This window comes from Dreissena polymorpha, chromosome 7, assembly GCF_020536995.1.
Source record: "Dreissena polymorpha isolate Duluth1 chromosome 7, UMN_Dpol_1.0, whole genome shotgun sequence".
NCBI lineage: Eukaryota > Metazoa > Mollusca > Bivalvia > Myida > Dreissenidae > Dreissena > Dreissena polymorpha.
In genome coordinates this window covers 14,769,865-14,782,364 of record NC_068361.1, presented here as the reverse complement: position 1 = coordinate 14,782,364, position 12,500 = coordinate 14,769,865, and the positions used below count along the sequence as shown (strand labels likewise).

Genomic DNA, 12,500 nt, shown 5'->3' with positions numbered 1-12,500 from the left:
GTGTCTTGACATTTAATGCATCGTTAAAACTTATTGATGAAACTTTATATTACTGCGTAAGTGTGCATAAATTAAACTTTACTATTTTGCAATATATATCGTGTTAAATGGGCAAAAGAAATACGATGGTTTCCCTAGCTTACCGATGTATGTTTTCTGGAGCGTATTTTGTGATTGCATTTTGTTTTTAATAATAATGAAAAGCCGTGTCTGTTTAAATATTAAGACATTTAATTTGTATACCCACTCGAAGGGAGAGGACTAAACGGTTGCAATTTCCGTCCAGCCATGCGTAGGTAAATCCCGATGCTTGTGTTTTGAACTCATGTTTAAGTAAGGCTTGGTTCTCGGTCAAATATTCTCAGTTGAATGACGTGTAGCGATTAATTTGGGCAAAATTACGACCATTTGTCTATTTATTCCCGTCACACAATATATATACTTGCTTGACGCTTGCATTCTTGTCCTCCCAACTTACTGGGTAGATATCGCTTGAACGTTCACAATTTAATTGCCTCAATGTATAGATCATTGTAAAGAAAGGTATTTCTTGATACGACGAGTTTAAGCAGAATTATTGCCCTTTGTCTGGTTTTTCCAGTTCAAAATATGTAGTCACAAATGTTCTTTTTTAAGTTTCAACTACTCTTTAACTACAAGGTCGATATCGTTCAAACTTTTACAGTTGAACAAACTTAGTATGTGCATTGTTGTAAAGACAAGAGTTTATGATGTTTTGTCCAGACTGTTTGTCATTTGCATGTTTTCAGCTTTAAAAGATTTAGTCCGAATATTTTAAATGTCTTTGTTAATTTCTGGTTGAATCTCACTCAAACGTTTAGAGTTGAAAGGCTTTAATGTGTATATTATCGAAAAAAGACAGAATTTTGCCAGCAACCAGTGTTTGCTGAGTTAAGTCCCTGTCCACTGTTGCATATGTATCCAACCATGTGTTGTGGCGGCATCTATGCGTGTTACACATTTCTTGTACTGATGTGATATTATATGATGAATTTTAATTGCATTCAAAAGAAAAGTATCCGCTGTTTCCGTGGGGCCACACTAGACATAACAATCGACAATTGTTAAACGAATGATGCAACATTATTTCATTATCGCAATGACAGTTCTATAGGGAAATCACGGTAATATTTAAATAGCACATTGCGAATTGCTTGTGATTTAGATGCTTTGCATTGATCGTTCCAAGGCGGTGACTCCATTCTTCATTTATTCTTCTATGTGTGTATGTTGTTTCGTATTGTGCTGTTTCGTACTGTTTTGGCAATTTGTCACTTGCCTTAAATGAAGGACCAACTAATTGAAAAAATGAGAATGAAATACTGCTCAAGCAGCTGGAGTTTTACTTCTTTATATAGTGCATCTGTGATTGTCTTTAAATAATTTATTGACTTAATTACTTTATCTGACGTCTGCCAGTCCAAGGTCGAACAGTTAACAACACAATGGAAAAATAGTGTTCACATATTAAACAGTGATTTAAATGTTATGTGGTCGTTTTCGAGTCACTGAATCAGTCAGTGAAGTCGAAATACCTGAACTGCACTCTAGTTTGTCTGAGTGTATTTTTTTAACAAAACGCTCCCTTAAATTATAAAGTTGCTATTATACTTTTTATGATTTGGGGAAAAACACGTTTGTTTCTTTTCAACAAGCTAATTCTAAAATTAGAAACTGGACAATTTGCGTAAATGTTGCTTAAATGAACATTGTATGTTCAAATAATTAAGTCTAAATTATGAATTTTGTCTGATGTAACTGTTTAGCCCTTTGGACACTTTCTCATAGGATGAAGGTACCATATTTGCTCGCACAAACATAATAAGATTGTAACAAAATATAACAATTATTCAGTGGACTCAGGTATCATGTTGAAAATGACCCTTTTTGCTCTCATATTGTTTTAATAAAATATCAATTGTTTAGTTGACAAAGATTACATTTGATATTATATATCCAATTTCACCCACCAGTTGTTCTTATTATTATATTATTCCTAGCCGGAATCATATACCTGAGCTGCTTGGGTCAATTTCATTTAAACTTGGTACGAATGTATGTATGGAATAGAGGGTTCATTTACGCATTTGCAAATAACGGAGATATGACCTCTTTGTTTCTTTAAAAAAGCACACTTTTGTGTCTGGAGCCGCATCTTCTTAGTCAGATTTCATGAAACTTGGTATGAGTGTATAATATGGATAACATAATGATGCACGTCAAATTTCGACGCAAACAGTTTTTGTTAAGGCCTTTAACAAACCCTTTTCTATATTGGATTTGTTTTTATTGAGATGAATCTCAATTAAGCAACAACCATGAAACTTGCTACAGTTGTTTTCAATCATCTAGGGCTGAGTCACATGTAAGACCCTGAAACCTAGATACAATGCCAAAATCACACATTTAAGTCGAATATCACATCTGTGAAGTTTTATTCATAAAGCAGCCATTATAGCACTGTACATCAAGGGGTTTTGGATTTACTTTCTACGAGTTTGATTCTTGATCCGCCTTTGTGTTACAGGTACGGCACAGGTCTCAAGGATCAAGATAAAGGTCACATACTTAGCCCAAATGTTACACATTTTGAATAAAAATGTCATAGTATTAAAGTTTGCCATTATGCAAGTGATTTTAAAATTATCTTATGTTAATGTTCATTGTTATCAGGTAGTGAGGCACATGTAGAACCACGTCCATATGACTAAGATCAAGGTAACACAAATGGCGTTACGCACCGCCTTTTAATAATAGAGTTATCACCATTTATTTCTTTAAAAACATACTTTGTTATCTGGTAGATTGAATTTAAACTTGGTTGCGTGTATATACACACGGCTAGCTGAATGAGGCAGAACAATGGTTCTTAGACCAACTTTTAATAACAACATCTTTTAATAGCATCCTGTGTGACTTAAAAAAACGATTCCATAAGAAGACTTAGTTGTGTACAGAGTTTCGACCCATTCATGAACATAATTTTTTTTTCTGGGGATATCCATTCAACGAATTTGCTTGGTATTAACATTTTGTTGGAAAAGTTTAATTATGACGTATGTCAACTTTAAACGCCCACCATTTTTCATTTAATTTTCAAAAAATGTGGAAAAGGTACCCTATGACATCGTTTAACCCTCACTTGTTCCTTACTCTAAAATGAACATGAGTACTTTGGAACCTTTCAATATGATAAAATCATTCGTTACTGACTGCTTAATGTACCATTTGTCATGTGTTGGTTTTGTTAACTTCGAACGCCATCAAAACCGGCGAAATAATATATGATTCATTTTACAATACGACACTTTGCATTCATAGAACAACTAAATTAACAGTTTAGCTATTGTTGCTATATACTTTTGTGAATATCAAATAGGCTAATAGGTTATTATAATTTTATATTCATGATCTGTATCACATGAACATGTATATCATGTACGTGTATAACCGTTATGAGCAACTAAATTTGCAGTTAATCCATCGGTACATATAATGGTTATATGTAAGTGTAAAAATTGCATCAACTATGCTTTTTAATAACGCCGTTGTGTTACTACTGTAAGTGTACGAATTGAAATATGTATAATTATTGGTTTATTATCAGCATGTGACACACAACTTATATAATCTTTATATCTGGTAAAATAAATAAACAAAGCTTGATGGATGTAAGGTTTGTATTTATTGGCCGCAGACCTTTCAATACAAATACACGAATCGTATTTGTCATTGTATAGCTGCAAATGAGTGACACTGTACATTTTTGAAAACACGAGACTTGTTGATACACCCATTAATGTCTATTTATTAACATCTATTCCCACTTATACAGCATACATAGCTTGCAAGAAACTTGTACATACATCACAACTAGATTTCTTTCTCAGAATCTATAGTAACTGAAATTTGTCTTTATAGGGGTTTCACAGATGTGTTAATTTTTAAGCACGAGGAACTAATTGTTATTAAAAATACACATGGGGCCTAATAAGTTACCTCTTATATTTCATAATGTCAAAGCCAATAATGGTCACACCAAGCAAGCCCCTGTTGGTCAATTATGGGATATACGCAACGGGCTGATGGACAATGGCGTGCTTTTTACAGTAAAGCACTGAAATGCATTACTTCTAATTATAAACCACACAACACTTTATATAATGTAAATGCATTTAGACTAAAATATTCAAAATGAAAGCGATAAATTTCGCAAAAGACTAAAATTTGTGAACAGATAGGCCCTAATAATAATTATGGCATTGTGGAAAGAAACACAGTAACATCTGAGCGATTTAGAACCGCGATAACCGATAAAATGTAGTTGCAGCTGAGTGTTTGGTTTGATGATTAAACAATAAATGATATTTTTAACTTGGCGAAACAAGTGAGACAGTGAAGGGCGTAGAAGAAGCAAATAGCGAAACCTCACATGTTTCCATTTTGAAAAACGGCTACTTAATAGAAAAAATATTTAAATGTGGTCCAAATGAAAACAAAAGGTTTATTATGAATCTGATTATGTGCCAAAGTGAAGCAAAATATTATCAGTAATTATAATACAAACACTTTAATACTTGAAATTGTCCGTTGTAAAGTAACTGTTGAAAAGTCAGGATGCATTTGTGTTTAACTCAATCACATCGTTTCCATGATATCCAGCGATCATCTTGCTAGTGTCTTCATTAACGTAGACTGAACCATATATCAAGTTTTATAGTATTAAGAACTTTCTTTCCTTTCGTGTCAACTTGACTTACAATAATGTCAACCTAAGACAAACACCTGTCCTTTGGTAGTCTCATGTACGTTATCTATATAATTAGACGTTTTAAATACAGGATCCATGAGCGTTGCTGTTACCGCTCCATCCCTGGTCAACTTGCAGAGATTTCCATTGACCCTATCCGTCACGTAGATCCTTTTTCCGTCAGCACGCCAACACCTACAACTTATATTGTAGACGATGCATCTCCTTAACGAAAAACAAAATATTATTTTTTTTAATGTCTGGATATGCGTCGATAATTACCCAGCTAACAATCTATATGGGCCCCAAAATTGGGCCCCATGTGGGCACCTGTATGGGCCCCATGTGGGCTGCCAACATGGGACCCAGATGGGGAGTGCAACCGGGCTCCATATGAGTCCCATCAGGGCGGCCCCATGTATGTATATGGGGCAGCCCAGATGGGACCCATGTGGAGCTCGGTTGCACTCCCCATCTGGGTCCCATGTTGGCAGCCTACATGGGACCCATATAGGTGCCTATATGGGCCCCACATGGGCGGCCCTTATACTCAATATGGGCTACATACGGGCAGCCCTTGTACTGAATATGGGCTACATACGGGCAGCATTGTACTGAATATGGGCTACATGCTGGTAGCATTGTATTCAATATGGTTTCCACAGGTACACAGAGCCTGTAAAATTTTGGACAACCAGGACTAGATGCATTAATGGAAATTCAGGTTGTTATAAATAATATGATGGCTGCAAACATCAAATACTGTGTTTTCAATTTAATATCAGACAAAAGATTCTTGTACGTGTACTTCCTTTTTCTTTTTTTTATGTTTTATCTATTTCTTCTTGCTGGAACAAAGTGATATTATAGGGTTTAAATAGCATAGCTAAATAGCATTATCCTGCAAGAAATACAACAAGGTTTATGTCAAAAGACTTGCACATTTAATTAAGTAATCTCAACTTTTATTCACATATAGTATTACACACATATAAATGGATACATACATACATAGCACGAGGATCCTAGTTCCTACGTTAACCGTTCTACCAGAAAATGCAAAAAAAATAATATGGTGATTCCTTACTTTTTGAATGTAACATCAGCAAAAATATTTTACATGAAATTACAAACGAAAAATATGTTTCTTTCTAATGTTTTATCAAGCATGCAGTAATGTTACTCATAATCTAGAAACCCAAACCAACAGTAAAACTTTTTTTATGGAACAATAAAGACATAACATCAAACAATAAGACGTTTTTCAATAAACATTGGTTTGAATGAAACATTAAATATGTCGACCAGTTATACGACTATAGAATTAATGACTTCTAGTCTTTTGAAAATATAAGTTACAAATACGGAAGTAATCTCCTGATGTACTTCACATTACTTAACATGAATTAAAAGCATACCCTGCATATTAAATCTATTATCAATACAAATAACACGTACTCAAAACAACATTCGTAGAAAAAATACTTGCAAGACAAAACAAAACGACCCACATTTTGTATACCCTACAAATTAAAAACCCTGCAAAAAACTCCAAATAAATTGCAAATACTTTTTCAAGAACAAGAATTTAATTGGAAACACATATTTATCATGACATATCAAGCAACTATTGATAGCGCACTGAGAAATGTTCAATATAAATATGTCCATTATAATAATAATAGCTATAAATAAATCTATTTTTACATGCAACCTATCCAACACAAATTTATGTGATATTGCAGCGAACATATTGAAACAATAGAACACCTCTTCTGGGAGTGTAAACATATTCATACTCTATGGAACCAATTGATAATATTTCTAGAGAAACAACAATTAAAAGTTAAACTGTCTTTTTTGAATATCAGTTCGGTGTAAATACCTTCAAAATGCCAGAAATAAATAACACTGTGAAATACGTTATTATAGTAATGAAATACTTCATATTCAGCATGATGACCTTTTTTTCTCAACCCGTTTTGAGCTGACCATTTTAACTACAGCAACATTTAAGTTATTAAAGGGACGCAATTGTTTGACAAACAAGCATTGTGCATGAAAAAAAAAATCTTAGCGATCTAGTTATTACAAAACGAATGATTTGTCTGTAATCATAACATGATAGCAGACAAGCACTCAAAATGTCAACATACAGTTTAGGAATTGGAATCTTACATAAAATGGAGGTAAGTATTCATTAGTTCTGACCATTTATAAGACTTGGTTTCATCATGTTTAATCGTCAGTATACCTTGAACATAAATGTACAGTGCAATCAATTATATTATATCGGCCCAGCAGAAACGTATATGAGCCCGTCAATGTCAATTTGTTTCTTTCAATAGTAGTATGTATTATTATTAATTAATTATATCAATATACGAGATTAGTAAGATTCTCGTGCATTAGTCTTAGCATGATTATTAATTTAGTGTTCAATTATTTCAGACACGCGCCTGTCTACTATAAAAAGTATGTATTGAACTTTAGGCAGAAACAAGTTGAATTAAGCAGTTTAACTAAGAGATTGATCTAGACTTTGGTGACGAACGAACGTTACGACTAATGTCGCGAAAATACATGACAGAGGCAAAGCGAATAAAGAAATCTAATAATTTGCAATTCAAATCATTAAACACACAAGCATTCATTGAAGTAACCGATAAATAATTAATGCGTAATCAGCTATCTGATTAAATAATCGAAAATTACGTGTATAATATAACAATTTAACAAATACTTACCGTTTCGAGTGTTTTTGTTTTGAATGTTTTGGATTGGCGGAATTATTTTCTGCGCATGCGCATATTATTTAAATACTTTATTTTTCTGCGCGATAATTGAAATTGAAATTATCTCTTGAAAATAACTTCATATTAATCATATTATATACATTATTTAAAACAAAGCCATATCAAAAAACAGAATTTTCAAAAAAATTGCGCCCTGTAGCTGATTTTCTCCTATGTTGGGCGGCCCAAATGGGACCTACATGGGACCCTTATGTGCATTCCCATATGAGCTACCCCATATAGGTCCCAAATGACTTCCATATGGGCTAACCCATATGAGTTTGCACAGAAACAGCCCCGTAGCTTATTTTGTCCTTTGTTGGGCGGCCCGAATGGGACCCGTATGGGACCCATATGGGCTGAATATTATTTACTTATGCATTGATTTTCTGTTTATGGGTTAAATATTAGCAGTTGAGATGAAGTTATCATGCATACGTTTTAAGAAATGAGTAACTAATCAAATAAATAAAAGTTTATATTTGTTCCTGTGAGCGGCATTCCCACATGGGCAAGCCCATATAGGTCCCAATTGACTCCCATATGGGACCCATATGGGCAGCATATTATTTGCTTATGCATTGATTTTCTATTGTTAGGTAAAGTGTTAGCAGATAAGATCAATATAGGCATACATACGTTTTAAGAAATGAGTTTTTAATCAAATAAATAAAAGTTTATATCTTTTCCCTGATAGAGCAATAATATGGGACCTATTTGGGACCCTTATGGGCATTCCTATATGGGCTAGCCCATAGAGGTACCAAATGACTCCCATATGGGCTTGCCTAGAAACAGCCCATATGGGACCCATATGTGGATGTTTGCTGGGTAGATCAAACTATATTTGTTCAAACATAGCCGACATCTTATATTGGTATTCTATAACACATCAAAAAGCTTGATACGTGTTTTATCCAACTTACATCTCGAACTAGCTTGTAAACCGGCAACAGATAGCTTTAGAAAACTATCAAATATTATAAAATAATATGAGTAACAAAAAGTTAAAACAACTTTTTAAAAACGTCATTCAAATATAAATAAGATTATAAAATCCAGATTGATTTCAGTATCATTTTTACCACAAAAAAACGCATTGTAGGTAAAGTGTTTGTAGTGTTTAACTGTACGTCTCAATTGTCTTATGTAGTATCTCTGTTTACATGCACACGTTTTTGTAGTAAGCATACGTTTTCATGAAAATAAATTACTTTTTATTGTGTATATTACATCATATACAATTCTTACCCCTTCCAATAACATGTTATTTCTCATATACATCTATGAATAATACCGGAAAACCATGAATAGATCTTGGCATGTAAAGCATTACAATTAATTACAATTAATTAACATAATTGATCTTCCCCTTAAAGTGTATTATGTAATAGTTTAGGATATCTAGTTATAGTTGGATTCTGCTTTTAATGATGGTATGTGTTTTCATTTAACATAAAATCTACTTAAAAATGCGAACAACAATATAGTTGTCTAAACGTGTCACGATTTACAATTAAATGCGCCTTTTAATGTATTTTATACATTTTGTTATGTCTCTGGTAAAGTATATTTACTGAATTCGATATGCTATATGTGTGTTCTAGTTAAAATCTAATTTACTGTTCATGTGCATACTGAAATACATGTACTAGTATTGTTTGAACTCTACCATGTACATTGTTTTTACTGATTTGTTATAATTGTATGTTATTACATGCAGTTCAACTGCACTTGTCAACAAACGGCCCTGGTGACCGTTAGTAAGGTAATGTATTCTAATAGCTAATTTAAACTGATAACACATTTGCAACGTTATGGCAAACCGTGGGCGTTTCCATTATTCCCTTGTGACTGACATGTATACTACTTTAGAACGCACGGCCGGGTACCCGACTATCTATAAAAAGAACTAATCAACTTATTTGTTCTAATTATCTATAAATATGTCGTTTGCATTACAATTGTATATACTTTATGTGAGAAAACATCAATTATTGATATTATACCTTTGTAGCGATAAGTTACACACAAATGGTCGTATTTGTTTAATTTAGAACATATATACACACAGCAATCTGTTTTTGTATACATTCATTTTTAAGTTCTTACAGTGCACACATTTTTACTTTGATGTTTCAAGCAAAAACTTTATATTTTTCCAGTTTTTAGCAAAATACAATCCTGGAACCAGGAAAACGTTGTGCTCGTTTAACCTAGTGTCATAATGTGCCATACTGGCCTGTATTTAAATATTTCCGTACGAGGTCATGTTGGTATGCACTCAATCAACTTACCGATTCTTATTCAATTTTCTGAAAATCTAAAAGAAGGGAAACTCATCATAATCTTAATAGATATAGTGCTTATTGGATATAATAATAGTTGAGATGGTAAGTAGTTTACGGTAATTGTGTATTTCTGATTCAATTTAATAACAAGGTTTGCTAAATCAAAAGTAAGATTATTGCTCACACACTACCTAAAGCCTGATGCAAACAGAAAACCTAATAGAGGGAAATTATATAACAAAGTGCGCATATTATTAATACATATACGTGTTTATTGAAGAATAAAGCATTTGATATTGTGATTATTTTTTACAACGATTGTGTATATATCTTAGTCAGTTTGGTTACAAGGTTTCTGAAATCGAAAGTAGGTTTGTAATTAAGACTTTATTGACAGTCTTATGTTAACAACTCATTTGCTGTATACCTATGGACAGTTCTCAATATTTTGAACACATTATTATGATATGTCGTAATTGAAATAAAATGTTTAAAATATCCGTTCCTTTTGAAAACAAATCAGGCTTAACATATGTACATGTACTTATTTATGAGCTCGAATACATATCAAATGTATGATGCAATAGAACCACCTTACCCCTTACCAAAAAAACAGGCCTCCTGCAAACTGTTCTTGCTGATTTGCAGCAAAGTTGATGCAAAGTTGCCGCAAACATGGTTTCTTGCAAACTTTTACCATGCAAATGAGCTTTGCGGCAACTTTGCTGCACACTTCATTTGCATATCGGTTTGCAGCAACTTTGCCGCAAACTTAATTTACATGGTAAAAGTTTGCTGCAAATTTGCCGCAAAGTTCTGGCCATGTTCCTGCAAACTTCATTAGCATTCGGGAGTTAGCGGTAACTTTTCTGCAAAGATTTTGCAAAGTTGCTGCAAAGTTTCCGCACAGTTATTGCAACGTTCCCGCAAACTTCATTTGAATACGGGACTTTGCGGTAACTTGGCCGCAAAGTTCTTGCAAAGTTGCCACAAAGTTCTTGCAAAGTGAATTTTGTGTCAATTAAATTGCAAGCATACAAATTTAGCCTTTCTTTTGTAAATGTTAGAAATGTCATATAAATGCTGCAACAAACATAAAACTAAAGCAGAAAATTTTCATTGACTATTGTATAATGATGATTAAGGTACAAACTAGATTAAATTAATTTTTTGCTTTACACCTTTCAAGTGATTGTAATAGCTTTATTATACATGTAAGTAAAACAAGCTTTACATTTCGTGGCAGAGTAGTTAATAATAAATAAATCTAAGTATTAGTTACATTGCCATTTCATTTAGTCAATAATTAGTCAGTATTTCAGGATATTGTATAAACTTAAACTTTAAAAAGTCCAAACATTGCTTTGAAACTACATTTCAAACCAGTAACAGGTTTTGCGTGGATCTAGGTTTACAATTTCAAACTTCAAATTCAAATTTGGCTCACAATCTGGAAAGAACCAATCAGAAGAAACCCCTTACAGAAACATAATGTTTGCTGCAACTTTGCGGCAACTTTGCAGCGACTTTGCGGCAAACTTTTGTGTGTGCGGGAAGGTTTGCAAGAGAAAAGTGCAGCTATTGTCGCCAATCTGCCATCTGCGTCAGCGGGAATTGTTAAGTTTCTTGGCTAAAGGGAAGCTTGTAAATCTGGGATAACAATATAAAATTATAGTAGTATATACTAGTATACTATTTACTGTTACAAGTTGAAATATACAGTGGCACGTGTGAGGTCAAAATCTAGATTCATTTAAGTTTTTCAATTCAATCAAGTCAATTTTTGATTGAAAACTATTCTAGGTATCCACTTCAAACTTGGATCCAGGACATCTGTCCATTCCATATTGGCAAGGCTGGTAACCTTGTGACCTGTATTCATAAAGTTATCTACCTTTGTTTTGACTTAGTACATAACTATAATGGCCATTTTCAACTAAGTTGTTATTCTCAAAAACTATCAAAGCTTTCAACTAGAAACTTAATGCACATAAGAATTGGATGACCTACTTCTATTGACTTGAGGCGACAACTCTGTCAAGAATTGTTAAGAGTTATTGCCCGTTTTTACTAAAAAAAATAGTATTTGTCAAACACCTAAAGTCGGTCGAACGCCCAGCACCCTTTATCAGTGCTTTTGTCGTCTGAAGAATAATTCCAAAATAAGGAAGATATTATATATATACTGAATTAATTTTTGTTAATACATTTTCATGCCAATGGAAATTCAAAAGATTGCACTTTTAAATAATACTTAACCATACAATGAATGTTTTCATATTCTTTCCCTATTTAACTTTACGTACTATTCAAAGAATAAGGAGAGCTATCCTACTAATTACCAGAGCTTTTGCATTTTGTCCAAATGCTACTTTGAAATATTATTTAGTCCATTGACATACATTGTATTTTAATCTTTGTAATGTTGCGCAGTTGTTTACAATCATGACCTCACATTTAAATGAGGCAAGAGTAAGCAACTCTCTGTCAATATTGTTAATAAAAGTTTCTTGCAAAGTTCCTGCAACACTTATATTTTGAAAAAGTTTCTTGCTAACTTCTTGCAAACTTTGCGGCTAGCCGCAAAGTTCTTGCAACTTTGCGGCAACTTTGCAGAAACTTCGCGGTTAGCCGCAAAGTCCA

At 33.2% G+C, this 12,500-nt stretch overlaps 1 protein-coding gene across 3 annotated transcripts in view; it reads left to right on the top strand.

The window, feature by feature from the left end:
• LOC127840103 (BTB/POZ domain-containing protein 6-like) overlaps window positions 1–12,500 on the top strand; it is a 37,704-nt gene that overhangs the window by 7,465 nt on the left and 17,739 nt on the right. The window lies entirely within an intron of this gene.